This window comes from Hyla sarda, chromosome 3, assembly GCF_029499605.1.
Source record: "Hyla sarda isolate aHylSar1 chromosome 3, aHylSar1.hap1, whole genome shotgun sequence".
NCBI lineage: Eukaryota > Metazoa > Chordata > Amphibia > Anura > Hylidae > Hyla > Hyla sarda.
In genome coordinates, this window is record NC_079191.1 from 164,130,838 (window position 1) to 164,144,066 (window position 13,229).

The window sequence follows — 13,229 nt, forward strand, 5'->3', positions numbered from 1 at the left end:
ACTACTGTGATAAATGTGATGCAGCTTTTACCTGTCCAGTCTGCAATTCTGCTGTCTACATTTAAGTCAATATTAATAAATAACCTCCACCAGGGCTGTTTGTTAGTATTTATAGTGGCACCTGGTTTACCTTCCAGCTATTTTTCCACTGAAGTCAAGCAACACACAGCTTAATGTCAGAACAATGCCCCAAAGACACGACACTGCTTAGTGTATTGCACAGCAGAGGCTCGGAGTGCACTTCCTACAGGGAGATTTTTCCTTTGTGCAATCTTCTCATATGTTATTTATCCCTAACAGGCACAAACCGATCTTCTATCATTTACAAGATCAAAGCTGCATTGAAAAACAAAGACAAATGGCTATATCAGTGCTATCCAAGTACTGCGATATGTACTTGCACATTATTGATGAATTCTCTTAACTGCTTCAATGATCTATGTTAAGAATTGCATGATTGTCAAAGCAAAATCTACTTTCCTATATGGCTATAGTGATGCGGTCAACAGCTATATCTTTCAATCCCACATACACATGCACCCATGTAGTCTAAATGGGGAAAGGGAAAATACCCTGTTCCAAATTATTATGCAAATTATATTTTTCTCATTTACCTAAATAGTTGATGTAATTAACAGTCAGCATAATTCTCATGTTATCCACTATTAAGAGTATAATTAATATTTTATCGAACAAACCTCCTTAATGATAACAATTTTTTTTTTTTTAAACATAAAACACTTACAATGCACTGTTCCAAATTATTACACACAATAAGTTTCAAAGAACTGAAAATTGTCATTTGTTGTGTTTGTGGCATATTTACTGAAATCAAAAGCTATTTCAGTCAAACTTTTAACAACATTTTAACTTATTAAACATTCTAACAGGTCACATTACATTTTAACATAGGACCCCTTATTTGATAGTAGCTTCACAAATCTTGCATCCATTGAACTTGTGAATTTGTGGACAGTTTCTGCCTGAATTTGTTTGTAAGATGTCAGAATAGCCTCCTAGAGCTTCTGTTTGGATGTAAACTGCCTCCCACCCTCATAGATCTTTTGCTTGAGGACGCTCCAAAGGTTCTCAACAGTATTTAGGTCAGGAGAGGGTGGAGGCGATATCACAACTTTCTCTCCTTTTATCCCCATAGCAGCCATTGATGCAGAGGTATTCTTTGCAGCATCAGATGCTGCATTGTCATGCATGAGGATGATTTTGTTATGGAAAGCATAGTTCTTCCTTCTGTACAAGAGAAGAAAGTGGTCAGTCAGAAACTCCACATACTTTGCAGAGGTCATCTTTACACCTTCGGGGACCCTAAAGGGGCCTAGCAGCTTTCTTTCCATGATTCTGGCACAGAACATGACTCCACCACTGCCTTGCTGATGTCGTAGCCTTGTTGGAACAGGGTGACCGTCCACCAACCATCCACTACTCCATCCATCTGGACTATCCAGGGTTGCACAGCACTCATCAGTCAGCAGGACTGTTTGAAAATTAATCCATGTATTTTTTGCCCAATGCAGCCATTTCTGCTTGTGAGCATTGGTTAGTGGTGGCTGAATAGAAGGTTTATGCACAGTTGCAAGACTCTGGAGGACTCTAGACCTTGATGTCCGTGGGACTCCAGAGGCACCAGCAGCTTCAAATATCTGTTTGCTGCTATGTAATGGTATTTTAGCAGCTGCTTTCTTGATCCGATGCATGGATCTGGCAGAAATCTTCCTCAATGTGCCCTTATCTGCACAAATCCGTCTGTGCTCTGAATCAGCCACAAATCTCTTAATAGTGCGATGATTATGCTTAAGTTTTTGTGAAATATCTAATATTTTCATTCCTCGTCCCAGGCATTGAACTATTTTACTCTTTTCGTCAGCAGAGAGATCCTTTTTCTTCCCCATATTGCTTGAAAATGGTGCTTTGCTTAATAATGTGGAACACCCATCTTTAGTAGTTTTTCCTTAAATTGGGCTCACCTGGCAATCTAATATCACAGGTACCCGAGATTGTTCAGTGATCAAAAGAGCCCTGAGATACAATGCCATCCATGAGTTAAACTGAAAAACAAAATATTTAATCTTTGGGACGCTAAAATATAATTTGCATAATCATTTGGAACAGGGTGTAAAGATGGTGTCAAGCTCTTCTGACAGCTGCTTAACTTTCCTTTCACAAAAGGATTGGGCATATTGAAATCCATAATTCCCTACCAGTCTCTTCTCCTGCATTTGCCATTGTGGTCAGGAGGTCACCATACCCATTAGATGATCAGCCAATCTATCTAATATCTGTAAGTTCAGACAACTTTCATCTAATGTGTATTCCAGCTTTACCTAGAAGTGATAGCAGCCCTGTCTGTCTTCTGTTGCCTACCATGTATATGGGATATATGTCAAGTTTTGCTGTACCTTGAGCTACCTAGAATTGGTTGATTTATTTGAAGCTTTAAGGGAAACTGACAACAAGGTCACCCGCACCAACCTGAATATAAAGGTAGATAGTGTGGGTCACCACCTTGCTTGCCTTCATCTACTAGCCCTTCTTTGGCTGACATACAGACAGTTAAGGAGGGTCTAGAAGAGCCAAGCTGTGGCACTTGAGCAGCTTGGCTCTGCTTCCTTGACAATTGCTAGAGAAATAAAAAGAAGACTTAGCATCCACCACTAGCTCTAGAAAAGGTACAGTTTGCTTTTATAACCTAATAGCTATCAAATGGGGTCTTCAGCCCTTAGTAGCTAATATAGTTGAAAGATTGCCTTTTTGAGGCTTAAAACAGCTAAAATTTTCAGTAATTTTTAAAAATGTTTTGCTTTTAACATGTTTTTGCCCATTTTTTTCAACCATTTCTTTTGCAGCCATGTTTAAAGGGGTTATCCACCATAAGATGATTTTAGTATTTACCTGGCAGACAGTAATGGACATGCTTAGGAAGGATCTGTGCTTGCGTTGGGGCTAAATTGCTATGTTATGAGATTACCATAACACTGTGGATAGCTTTTTGTGAACTCGTATTTCCTGTTTGAGTTTTCTTCTTTTGCCTACAAATCCCAGAATTCCAATTTCCTTCCTCTCACACATCAGCCACCCCAACCATTGAAACATAAATGAGCTGCATCCATTCAAAAGACCTGTGGTGTTCAATTAGGGTGCCTACAGCTGTTGCATTAGTTGCAGATTGATCTCTCTCCCACCAAACGATCGCTCTACCCATTGAAGCAGACAGGCTCCCTGTCATCAGCTGACTAGTGAGTCAGGTCTTGGCCACATTGCAACCTGGGGAAAATCTGGGACAGCAGTCATTTTGTATGCTGTTAAAAATAAATATTGGGCTGAAAATCACAGAAGAATTTTGAGAAAACCGTCACACACAGGTACAGACACTATATTATGAACTACACTAACTTTACAGCCCCTGTAGCATAGTCAAATAAAAAAAAATCCTGGAATACCCCTTTAAGCTTAATCTGTGGCCATTTTGGGGGCTACAATAAAAGCTACACCCAAAAAATGGCTATTTTCATTAAGGCCTGTTTACAGTTAAAAAAATATAGATGTGTGAACAAACAGCAGTTTTACTATTGTGTTAAACAGCATTCAATAGTTACAAATACATTTATAGGGTACGTTCACAAGAGCAGATTTACAGCGTATTTTACGCTGCGGATCCGCTGGTGAAGGCCCGCTCTATGCTGTCTTTACCTGTGCCTGCTCGTAGCGGCAATACACCACGACGAGCAGACGCACTGCAGCGATGTGCGCGGCATACTCGCACATCGCGGCCATTCTCCCTGCTCTGAGCTAGGCATAGAGCTTCCGCGATGTGCGAGTATACTGCGACTCGCACATCACAGTGTGTGTGCTCATAGCGGCGTATTGCCGCTACGAGCAGGCACATACAGGCACAGTTTTTAAACCAAAGAAACTGGACACATACATAAAGAAGCAAAAACCCTTATGACATGACTATAAATAAAAATAGGGGAGCACCAGTGTTTGTAGTAACATAGTCATGTCCTTGACCAGTGATTGTAATAATAATTTCTTACAGTAAATTCTGCTAATGTCCTTGTATTAGTTTTTGATTTACTGTATAGACAGATATTATAATCTTTGTTATAATTTTTTGGTGTTCAAATATAAAAAAAAAAAATGTAGGCTGTGTGAATTTATTGTCTACATTGCCCAGAAGGAAAAGCAAAAGGTTGGCAGGCAACTATGATTTTTTTTTTGGAAAGTAAACAATAAATGATCCAGTATTGGCTTGTTAGGGAATATAAGTGCCCCCTCCTCCTTTTTTCCTTAAAGGGATAATAAGATGCTTACCCCAGTCCTAGAAACTGTGATTTCTCTGAAATAATCAGTGTGTTGGCATTGAGCTGCCTGCCCCAGTTTTATGTTGCCTGCAGTTTGGGCAGCATGAAACTGGTGACTGGTTCCCTTTAAAGGGGTACTCCACAGAAAAACATCTTAACCCCTATCAAAGGCAGCGTATCAGAGGTCTATTCTTTCTGCAGACATCGGAATTTGAATTTCTACGTCAGATGCACTGAAAATTTCTGAAAATGCATTGAAATTCTGATATGAGAACAGAGCAGCAAAATCTCATTAAAATCAATTATTCCAGTGCGAAATTCTGCAAGGAAATTTCATTGTGTGAACATAGCCTAAGACTGCTGGAAATGTGGTCCTAGTCATAACTGAAAGAGATTGCCTGCAGCTAAAGGGGTCCTGAAAGAGTAAACCTGAGAGATACAAATCTGGCCCCTTCCCTGTAACAGTTTGAGTCTGTGTGTCTGGTCATCCATGGAGAGAAAGAGAAATGACCTGTGAAAAGTCTGAAATGGTTTCCCTTCCCTAGAGACAATTAGGGTGGACATAACTGCTTATCATAGGTGCCAGTTGGTATAAACCATGTAATGATGTAGGTTGGCACTGCAGGAGGTTTAGTGCACCTGGATAGTCGTAATAGTATAAGTTGAAAAGATCCCGGCAGCTGAGAAAGGCTTGTAGCCGGAACGCATGCTGCATTTGTATTGCCTGTTTAATCTAATGCATCAATAAAAGAAAGCATTTTCCTCAAGAATCTCTGAGTGTTGGTATGAACCATGACTTGTAACTTATTTAAAAGACTGTAGTAGACCCACACATGGTGGTTTCTGTTCATGGCAGAACTGCAGGAAAAAAACGTGAAGTAATAGCTGCAAGGTGCTTGTAGTCTTCTTTGGGTTTAGATTCTAGATTGCAGGTTTCCTTTATTGGATATAGTCAGGGCCTAGAGCCTGTGTTGCTGATGCTGATCTTACAGTGGTAGAATGCATGACCTCTTTCCAGTTCCCGATAATAAACAGTTACCAAAAAGCAAAATGTTGTATGTAAAAACTGATGGTCAAAACACAGCAAAACGTCGGGGAGGCTATTAGTGTGTGTTTTTAATACAGTGGGCACTATAATGGATTGTCAATAGCATTAGGGTAACAGTAAAAGAACACGGTAGATAATTAGTGCTTAAAGAGTGCAAAACACTTGGTCTGTACTCTACTTTCTAATGAGGATGAAATTATATAGCCTCTAATACCCACCAAAAAACAGAGCCACTGATCATTTTAAACTATTATTACAACTTGGCCCCATTCACCTCAGTGAAACCGAGCTGCAATACTACACACAACCTAAGGACAGAAGTGGAGCTGTTTTAAAAGAAATTAGCTCTGTGTTTCTATCCCTGGATAACCCCTTTAAGTGGTAAATGTCAGAAAGTGGAGATCCATGGATCAGAGGCCAAATCAATATCTTAAAGCATAGCTGTCATTAGTAAGAAAATAAAAAAAGCTTAAATCAGTGTATTAATGTGCCCTAAGACCTGTATACATAATAATATGCATGTGTTAATATGTAAAATACCTTTTGATCTATGTATTACTGTGATCAGTCTTCTGAATTCCTCTCAAAGGCTCGGGGCATTTCCCATGGAGTATGATGAGCTCCTCTCCCCTCTCCCTTGTCATGAGGTCTGCAAAAAACATATTAACATTTGAAAAGCATATTGCCTAAATGCATGCTCTATATAACTCTGATGCAGTCATGCATGCTCTACATAACTCTAAGGCAGCCATGTGAAACTACTGTGCATGTAAATGCTTCTCAACTAAAGAGGCTGCAAGCTGTCTGCATCTTTTCTGGATCTCACAGGTGTTCTCCTCACACAGATGAAAGCTGGATTATACACTGTACTAAGTGAGCAAAGGAGAGAGAAAACCACACCCCCACTCCTCTTCCCTTTAGAATTTCGGTCCCTTTCTTCATTGTCAGAACCAAAAAGTCCTAGATACCAGGGTTCATTTTCAAAATTAAACAGGGAGCCAGAGACCCCTAGTGGCCATGTTTTTAAACATGTATTTCACATCTTTAGCAATAAATGAAGTAGATTAGAAAAAATGCTTCATTTTTAAGGAAGTATTAAATGGAAAAAGTTGTTTCTAACGACTGTAAAGTTGTAACACTTTAAACTCTTCGTTATGTTTCTGAAACCATTTGTGAATAATTTTTGTAGTGAACCAGGGTACATTATTCTGCTGGAAGAAGCCACTGCCATTCGGGCATACCACTGCCATGAAAGCGGGGCCATGGTCTGCAACATTGTTTAGATACATTTAAAAGTAACGTACGCATGAATGTCAGGACCCAAGTTTTTGCAGCAGAGCATTCTTGGGATCATCAAGCTGTTTCTTGCATTTTTCATACAGTGGATCCTGGAACCATCTTTATCTTGTGTAAACAAATAAACACAAATCAGATAGATCAAGGCAACCTGAGGACTTAATATGAATACAATCTTCAAGTCAACATAACACCACAACTTGAAGTGCCTAAAATAATATTTTCGGCACTTCAGGTTATGGTATTAACCTCGTGTAAACAGCACACACATGGCCATCCATGTAAAAGAAAACTTGCTTCATCAGCCTAGGCCCTCTCTGTCTATTGCTCCATAGTCCAGAGCAGAAGAGCAGGTACCCACTGTGGGGGTGCTTTTTGCTATAACTCGGGTCACCATGGACAATCTGACTACAGTTATACAGCCCCATACTCAGCACGCAGTGCTGCACTATGGGGAAGATTTATAAAAAAAACTGTGTACAGGAAGAGTGGTGCAGTTGTCCATGGCAACCAATCAGATGGCTTCTTTCATTTTCCACAGGTCTCTTTAAAAATAAAAGAAGCAATGTGATTGGTTGCTATGGGCAACTGCAACACTCTACCTCTGCACAGTTTTTGATAAATCTCCCCCTATGTGTTTTGTCACCTTTCTATCATAATCCCCATTAACTTTTTCATTGGTTTGTGCTATAGTAGTTCTGTGGGATAGGACCAGGTGGGTTAGGCTTTTTCCAGCATTTTACTGACCTAAAAAAGGTTAAAAAAAAACTGTCCTCCCTTTTTTTTCTACCATGGTACAGTCTTTTGGCATTTTTCCCATAATAGGTTCCAATCAATTCTTGATGCACACCTATAGGAGCACCTGTGACCCATGTTGATGGGTTTGTCAAGTTCTTCTGTTTCCTTTATTACTACTCTTTATGCAAAAACCTACAAAACAGAGGTAGCTGTGGTTGAAAGCATGACATGAGAAACGGAAGAGCACTTTGATAAATTGTAGCTAAAAGCCACAAAATGATGGCCCCTGAGATTACTGAAGAACTAAATGTTAGCTTAGGGGCACCAGTGTCAGTGAAAACCGTCAGATGTACACTGCACCAAGATGAGATCCTTGGTAGTGCTGAAATAGCCAAATCTATGTTAAAACCATGACATTTTAAACTACATGTTCAATTATATTAATAATCCAAATAGGTATAGGGGTTAATAAGATAAAGATATTAAACTAACATAGATCTAAAATGTCACATATATGCCTAAAAACATGCTACAGGGCCTTTGTGGCTGCTAGGTAGCATATCTTGTTGGTTGGTAAAATTCAAAATACATAATGAGATATAAAATATAGTTTAGCTGTGCAAGTAGACCCTATGTGCATGGGGTACTCGTGAGGGAGATGTGAAACACATAGAGGTGGTAAAAGTGACAGGCCAAATGAGTTTGGTAACCCTTTAGGTCCCTTCCTCATTAACAGAAATATAAAAAAAAAAATATTTAGCAGCAGCAAGGGGCTGGTGACATGTTTTTAGACATATATGTGACATTTTAGATCAATGGTGCAAGGAGAACTCAAGAAAAGATGAGCACCACCTCAAACACCTCAATAATTCCTAGACCACAAAGACACGGCACAGACACTTGGCTGACTCTTCAATAGGTAATCCCGATCTGCGGTGCTTGCAATAAGTAGAATAGAAATTTGTACCAAGGCAGAAAGAAGATGTAGCGGCACTCACGGATAACTACAGGGTATCTTTATTTGAAGAGCAGGTACAGAGAGGCAACCACAAGCTGGAGCGTTCCACAAGAGAGAGCAACACAGTGTTTCACCGGCGGCTTCTTCCGGCTCTATCAGAGCCGGAAGAAGCCGCCGGTGAAACACTGTGTTGCTCTCTCATGTGGAACGCTCCAGCTTGTTGTTGCCTTTCTGTACCTGCTCTTCAAATAAAGATACCCTACAGTTATCCATGAGTGCCGCTACATCTTCTTTCTGCATTTTAGATCAATGTTTGTTTAATGGTCTATTCAGATTTTCTGCTGCAGATTTCAATGTAAACAGAATGACCGAACACAGCTTGAAATCCTGCACATCAAATCTGTGCATCAAATCTGCACAGAATACTCTACGTGTGAATAGACCCTAAAGGAGTATTCCGGCCCTAAAACATCTTATCCCCTATCCAAAGGATAGGGGATAAGATGCCTGATCGCAGGGGTCCCGCCACTGGGGACCCCTGCAATCTTTCATGCAGCACCCCGCTATCATCAGGCTCCAGAGCGAACATTGCTCCGGGTCTGATGAATCACCAACATGGGACCGGAGTATCGGGATGTCACGGCTCCGCCCCTGTGTGATGTCATGCTCCACCCCCTCAATGCAAGCCTATGGCAGGGGGTGTGACAGCCATCACGCCCCCTCCCATAGTCTTGCATTGAGGAGGCGAAGCATGATGTCACACGGGGGCGGAGCCGTGTTGTCTCAATACTCCGGCCCCATGATCGTGATTCATCGGACCCGGAGCAATGTTCGCTCTGGAGGCTGATGATAGCGGGGTGCTGCATGAAAGATTGCAGGGGTCCCCAGTGGCGGAGATGTCTTAGGGTCGGAGTACCCCTTTAAATAAACCACCACATCTACATGAACTAATATTGTTTCCTATTACATTTGTTATAATACATCCTTGTAGACCTAACACTAGGTTTCAACATTTTTGTACCTTACATCACATAAGGTACAGGTAGCTCACTGGTTGACTCGATTTCAATATAGCAAGTGTTTTTGAATGAGCCTTACTCACATTTGCCTAATTCTACATGTTCAATGGTGCAAAGGCCCCAAAACATGGATACTGGAGGCATGGGAACGTGATATGATGTGATGAGCCTGGTTTCACTGTTTTCTCTGGTTATGTGAATGTCTGCAGAAAGCCGGCAGAGGCGTATTTACAGCTTATGTTTCACTCAGAGACTCTGTCCACAGTCTCCGTACCAATGGTTCTAAATTAATAGTCAATAGTAAAGTTTCATATTATGTACTAGTCAGTGAAATGGCTTCTGTAGTTTGGCTCCGGATATCATCTGTACAGATACTATCTGCCTTGTGTTGCTGTGAATTGAAGTTAATGATGCTTCTTGTAGTTCTTTCTCTCTCACAGGATTCTAGTTTTGCTCTTTTCATACATTAAATAATGTCTTGCCTTTGTCCTTTTAAGCTTGCTATACAGGCATAACCAACAAAGGCAAGCATTGGGTCACCCACAAATGCTTTAAACAGCTCACAAACCTAACAAAAGCCTTCTCGTGCAGTCTTTATTAACAGGATGACGGTAATACATTCTCTATATTATGCAAGAAAGTTATTTTAATATGGATATTTATATTTCACAGTGTTTTACCTTAACAGACAGCTACAGATGTAGCAGGTGCTTCATTGTCATCCAACTCCTGTTATCAGCCTACACACCATGACAGTCGATGTGGATATGTGACAAGCAATATGTTTTAGTTGCCTGTCATCTACAATTACAGTGTGGTGCTCACAGATAGAACACCACAACACACTATTTACCAGATGTTACAATGGTACAAGCTATTGTATATCGCTGCACAGTCCATTATGAAATACTATCCAAATGAATCCTATGATACAAGTTGAATCATCAATTTCCAAACATAATAAACAATTGGACAATGAAGCCTCAGTTGTAGACTCTAAGGTAACTAGAAATCACTAACAAAACCTATGAATATATGCATGCATGCAGTTCTGCTCCCCCTTTTATCTTAAAATATTGTTTACATAGCTAAATTATGAAAGGCTATTGGTAAGTTGTCCCCCAAATCTTTGGACTGACCTTGTTTAGTAATATAAACTAAATATATTTAAATAGTTTATTTTTAGTCTCTGCTGCTAAGTGCCATGTCATAAACATGTCCTTGCAAAAATGTGTATACAATGATCCTCCCATGCTTTTAATGTAGGTATTTGTATCATTGTTATTTAACTAGTGAATACATATACAATTCAGAAATGTTGTATTTATATTATGAACAATCTTTGAAGGGGTACTCCAGCACTTAGACATCTTATCCCCTATCCCGCCATTGGGGACCCCCGTGATCTTGCACACCGCACCCCATTAAAATCAGTCCCCGGAGCGTGTTCACTCCAGGTCTGACTACTGTTGATCGCTGGGCCGGAGCATTGTGATGTCACAGCTCTGCCCCTGTGTGACAGCTGCTACACCCCCTCCCATAGACTTGCATTGAGGGGGCGGGGTGTGACGTCACACGGGGGCAGAGTCGTGACGTCACGATCTTCCGTTCCCATGGTCGGAGCCAGAACCTCCAGCACTGCTGAAAGCAGATACAGGTGGGTGCTGCATGCTATATTGCAGGGGTCCCCAGCGGCGGGACCCCCGCGATCAAATATCTTATCCCCTATCCTTTGAGGAGGGGCGTGATGATCAGGATGATCAGCTTTCTAGTCTTTTTCACAATCCGGTTTGTTGGTTTGTGGTGGTCAGGGGGACTGGAGTCTTTCTACCAGACATCCTATACTCCTTGGGCAAATACAGTGAAGAAGGGGTTGCACTTTAAAATGATAGTGGAGGTGGTCCTGTCTGTATGTCTCCTGGTTGGTGTAAGATTGGGGTGCCTTTGGTTGTTAGATGCAGATAAGTAGCTGTAGACTGGGGTCTCTTGAAAACCGTAAACTCTTAGTTCTCATTACTTTGAAAAAAGTAGGTGAACACTTTTTATTAATAGAGGCCCATAGTCTTTCGCAAGGCTCCAAGCAGGTTTTGTGAGTTTGGAGCAGGTCTAACAATTTTTCAAACTGTGTGTCTCTATCCTTTAGTAGTCAGGTTTTTCAGGGCACAGACAAGCAACTACTTATCATGCAATGCCTCTACAGTCAATCACAAATAGTGTAATTTCTGTCATGAAGCATCAATAATATTTCACAACTGTTGCATTGGGCAGGGAAGAGTAAGTCTAAGCTGACCCTAAACATCTCTCCCTGCCTACTTGCTCTGCCGCTCTAATAGCGGATAACAACTGGGCGACAGTCCCTTCCTATCTAAAAGGGGCGTCATGGTCAACATAATAAACTGATGCTGTAAAAAGGTCAGGGCACATTTCAAAAATACCAGGGGTTATCACAATAACCAACAAACAGGAATATCAAGGCAAGATATAGCATACTGACAATCAGTTCAGGAACTGGATACAAGATAAACTGCAGATATGATAATTTGTACAAGACTGGAAAACAGTATGACGCAACACAGCTAAATAGGACCAGGATATGCAGGGGATGAATGGGCTAACTGATTTCAGACACCATACAGGTCAGGATTACTAGAACACAATTCGCACTAGACAGATACAAGAAAAAATTCAAAAGCCAAACTCCATAACATCGAGGAATACGGGTCCAGATTCTAAACAGGGAAACTAAATACCAAACACTGGACAGAGACTCCAATAACTAAACAGGCATTACTAACAAGAACCAAATAGGACAGATAACAGAATACAATCTGAACACGGGTCTAACCAAGGTACACTAAATATATACAAAGCATAACACAAAAACCCAGAGCAAAGTACAAACATAACAAGGCTAAAATCTAGATACACAAATACAGGATAAGAAGCCATGGCTAAACTCAGGATACATGTGGAGACAAAGACTAAAGTACTATGCGAAACGTAGTGTAAACATGCAATGTTTACAACAAGTGCAATAAACTGCCAGGAATACCAGCAGAGCTGGGGTCTAAATAACCCCACCCGGGATCCTATAGGCTGGAAACATTAACACTATCCTCACCAAAGCACACAACATGCAAAAACTGGTCACGCATAAAAAGCAGGTGTGAATACACATCAACACAGAAAAACACAGAAAACAGACACTACAATTTCTAGCTGAAGGATGCCCCAACTTAGGCACTACATTTCCCAAATGTGGGGCACAGATCCTCAAAATATGCAGCACTTAACTGTTGGGTTGTCAGACCTGTGGCCTAGCCAAAAGTGTGAGGGTAAGCATATTGCCCTACAAAGTCCTCAGATGAGAACAAATACATTCATTAGGTCCCATCTCTTCTTAGATCAGTTACCCTTAAGTGTGCTTTGCATGTATAGTTTAATGAACTAAATTCATTTGAGCTATGTCATTCAGTGCAACTTTGTAATGTATAACTTTAGACCCCCTTTTGGCAAACCAAATAATGTGTTTCTATGTATACATAGATGATCGTGACTTCATACCTTTATCTTCTGCCCCTCACTGAATAAAACATGGGTAGCATTTCTCTCAAGCCAGTTTTGCTAATGTTGCTATGCCAGTAAAAAATAAAAAAAAGGAATGCTTGCCTTGAAGGACCTTCCTCTTTTTTTCTCCAACTGCATGGACCCTCGTGGGGGCAATCTACAACTATTCACTGAGACAAGTTCTATTAACAAAAAACGACACTATATTTTTCACAATGAAACAAAAATCCACATGCAATACAAAAAGTTGACAAGAACTTTTACCCTTTTATAAGGGACCTCAG

The 13,229-nt window shown here is 40.6% G+C and overlaps 1 protein-coding gene and 1 long non-coding RNA gene across 5 annotated transcripts in view; one reads left to right on the forward strand and one right to left on the reverse strand.

The window, feature by feature from the left end:
• FGF12 (fibroblast growth factor 12) overlaps positions 1–13,229 on the forward strand; it is a 513,249-nt gene that overhangs the window by 158,114 nt on the left and 341,906 nt on the right. The window lies entirely within an intron of this gene.
• The window catches only part of LOC130361846 (uncharacterized), a 65,591-nt gene that overhangs the window by 25,689 nt on the left and 26,673 nt on the right, over positions 1–13,229 (reverse strand). For 3 of the 4 annotated variants that reach the window (XR_008891173.1, XR_008891170.1, XR_008891172.1), the window contains one exon: positions 5,908–6,016. This is a non-coding gene — a long non-coding RNA (uncharacterized LOC130361846). Of the gene's footprint in view, positions 1–5,907; positions 6,017–6,671; positions 6,777–13,229 lie in introns of those variants that run through there. The other variant, XR_008891171.1, reaches the window with a different exon arrangement.